The sequence below is a fragment of the Capsicum annuum genome, chromosome 5, assembly GCF_002878395.1.
Source record: "Capsicum annuum cultivar UCD-10X-F1 chromosome 5, UCD10Xv1.1, whole genome shotgun sequence".
In the NCBI taxonomy this organism is placed as follows: Eukaryota; Viridiplantae; Streptophyta; class Magnoliopsida; order Solanales; family Solanaceae; genus Capsicum; species Capsicum annuum.
In genome coordinates this window covers 213,742,043-213,745,599 of record NC_061115.1, presented here as the reverse complement: position 1 = coordinate 213,745,599, position 3,557 = coordinate 213,742,043, and the positions used below count along the sequence as shown (strand labels likewise).

Below are 3,557 nucleotides of genomic sequence, written 5' to 3'. Positions count from 1 at the left end.
TCACTCGACTCTCCAACTCGGTATAGATTCCCTCCTTCCAACCCTTTGAGATACTTGAGACTTGATTCCCTCATAACTTGGGTAGGTTGGATGTCCTAAGTTAAGACCCAGTTGTCCTTCTTTCTTCCATTTCTTTCCTTGAATAATGATCCGGTCAAAATTTGGTCTCATTGTCTACTTTTTTTGGTTTGAAAACACTCTGTATTTACATCCAAAAAGCGGCATGACGTAGACACTTAATTTTGTCCCTCCCCGATATCACTTTTACTCATTTTATCTTATCCTACCATGTACCCTCAACCATGTAATTATCCCTTCACAAATAACAAAAAATCAAAACCAACTCTAAACAAATCTTATCCCAAAATTCCCACATAATCCCAATTGATAACAAATTAACAACCTTCCCTGTTAAAAGTGGACAACACATCACTATCCTACCCCACCTCACTCCTACCCGATGTGACCCTCCTCCCTTTATCTACCTTTATTTTTTGTTTGTTTATTGACATATTTTGCTGGCCATTTTTCCAATTACACACCTCAAAAAGAGTGGGCCCACGTAATTTTTCTTTAACAATATATAACGTCGCATATACCAAGGGGAACATAATCAACATCATCTTCTCTACCTTATACCATCACAGCAAGACTCCAATACACACAGTAACAACCATACTCACAGACACCATCAAAAATTTCCATTCACACACTAAAACACCACACATACAGTGGTACAAAAAGAGAATTAGTAGCGAAGGAAGAGGGAAAATGAGAATTAGACATAAGATAATAGAGAGTCGATTGGAGAGGGGTTGAACAGAAGCTGACTGGGTGTTGAGTTTTTTTTTCGGCGATTTGTTCGCTAGAATCGTCCATCCACTGCCGAACTCAGTCGTCGACCAGACCCATTCCCACCAGCTCTTCCACCACTCCAAAAACCGATCAAACCCACACCATATCGATTCAAATACCCGACCCATTCTTTTCCATTCCCGTCTCTGTCAAATCCTTCGGTGAAGCTCACCGGATCTTTAAAAAGTAGCGAAATTCATGGTCAAAACAGTCCACAAATTTCAGTTGAGCATCGGTCTTTCGGGTTCTATTTTGAATCACCAAGTTGGGTTTACTTTGAAGTCGAAATTTGGTTTCTATGTTGGTTGTTGATTCAAACAGAGGTCCGATCGAAGTTTGATGAGTTGTTGTTCGCCGTTGAGGTTCTTCGGTCGAGGTCCGGTGGCGAAGCTCCATCCTTTGACCTGTAATTCAGCATACTCAAAGATCGATTGAGGTTCGATTTTTACTCTTTATCTCAATATCTCATTTTGATTTTGCAAATATGTTGGTGAATTACGCGGTGGTTTATGTTTGTTTGGCTGATTGAATATGAGGTTTGATGTTGTTGAATTAGTTGTTCGAATTGATGTACACGTTGAATTAGGTGAAATTTATTGGCTAATAGATAAAATATAAAAATCATTGATTTGGGGTCGGACGTTGGGGATTGATAAAAAAATGAATATTCATTACTTTTGATTTATTGTTGATATGGAACGTGATACAATTATGATGTGTTGAAATGGATAGGCAAATGTAGGTTCGGGTAGGCAGATTTTAGGATTGGTGACTTGTTGAATGTGTGAATATTTGTTGAATGGTTCTTTCTATTTCAAACGCTTAAAATTGAGAAAATGTATTCATTTTATCGGGGAATGCCCCAAAGTCTGATGTATTTATTCACTTGGGAATGCCCTGAGGTATCTTGTATTCGGAGGACATTCCCGATGAAGGACCGAGGCCTCGGGTAAAGCATGGGAGCGTAGTTAGGATTAGTGTAGGTTAGAGTAAGATTTATTTTTCGTATTTTTTATTTTGGACTGTATAATTGGACTAAACACTATATTTTGGATTTGTTTTGTTTCATGTGTTTGATTGTTTTATGTGTTTCGTGTGATTTATACATTTGTAATGTCAAATTAGCTGATACACCTCACCAAGCGACTGTGGTCGAACCACGGGATCAAGGGGGGCCTAACACCTTCCCCTCGATCAACAGAATTTCTTAATCGGAAACTCTGTTGGCAGATCAGTTTTTAAAGTCAAACTGTTTTGAAAAGGATCTTTTAAAGGTGACTTGGCACATCAAATTATGTCAAGTGACGACTCTGAATAAAAAATGTAAATAATCCTTTTTCAAAACAAATCTTCACTTTGTCACTTTTAAAACCCTTCCAAACCTTAAAACAAATATTTTCGGAGTTAAAAATGGGGTGTGACAACCCTCCTGAAAAATGAGATTTTACTTTCTGTTCAGGACCCTCCTGAAAAATTGGATTTCACTTTATTTTTAGGACCCTCCAGAAAAATGGGATTTTACTTTATGTTCAGGACCCTCCTGAAAAATGGGATTTTACCTTTTGTTCAGGACCCTCCTGAAAAATGGGATTTTACCTACTGTTCAGAACACTCCTGAAAAATGGGATTTCACTTTATGTTCATGACCCTCCTGAAAAATGCGATTTCACTTTATGTTTAGGACCCTCCTGAAAAATGGGATTTTACTTTCTGTTCAGGACCCTCCTGAAAAATGGGATTTTATCTTCTGCTTAGGACCCTCCTGAAAAAATGGGATTTCAATTTATGTTCAGTATCCTCCTAAAAATGAGATTTTACTTTATGTTAATGTCCCTCCTAAAAAATGGGATTTCACTTTATGTTCAAGACCCTCCTGAAAAATGGAATTTTACTTTTTGTTCAAGACCCTCCTGAAAAATTGGATTTTACTTTATGTTCAGGAACCTCCTGAAAAATGGGATTTCACTTTCTGTTCAGGATCCTCCTGAAAAATGGAATTTTACTTTCTGTTCAGGACCTTCCTGAAAAATGGAATTTTACTTTATGTTCAGGACCCTCCTGAAAAATGAGATTTTACTTTCTGTTCAAGACCTTCCCGAAAAATAAGATTTTACTTTATGTTCAGGACCCTCCTGAAAAATGGAATTTTATCTTCTGTTCAGGACCTTCCCGAAAAATGAGATTTCGCTTTATGTTCAGGACCCTCCTGAAAAATGAGATTTTACCTTCTGTTCAGGACCCTCCTGAAAAATGAAATTTCACTTTATGTTCAGGACCCTCCTGAAAAATGGGATTTTACTTTCTGTTCAGGACCTTCCTGAAAAATGGGATTTTACTTTCTGTTCAGGTCCCTCCTGAAAAATGGGACCACGCTTTCAAAGATTACATACTGCCTTATGATAATCTTTGTGTGGGATAGTTTTAGTTCTAGTTTTGATTTTTGATTAATTTTCGTTCTAGTTTTGATTTTGGTTTCAGGAGCCCGCCTGAAGAATAGGGCGGTGAGATTGAAAGTCAGGAGCCCGCCTGAAGAACAGGGTGATAAAATTGAAGGTTAGGAGTCCGCCTGAAGAACAGGGTGATGAAATCGAAAGTTGATGAAACATAAAGTCAGGATCCCGCTTGAAGAGCAGGGCAAATAAGTTGAAAGTCAACAGATTGAAAAATAGTAAGTCAGGAGCCCACCTGGAGAATAGGTTGAA

At 38.0% G+C, this 3,557-nt stretch overlaps 1 long non-coding RNA gene across 1 annotated transcript; it reads left to right on the top strand.

The window, feature by feature from the left end:
- The first annotated feature begins 484 nt into the window (after positions 1 to 484).
- Positions 485 to 3,557, top strand: LOC124898773. Its single transcript, XR_007055548.1, has 2 exons — positions 485 to 1,291; positions 3,334 to 3,557. It is a non-coding gene; the product is annotated as an uncharacterized LOC124898773 (long non-coding RNA).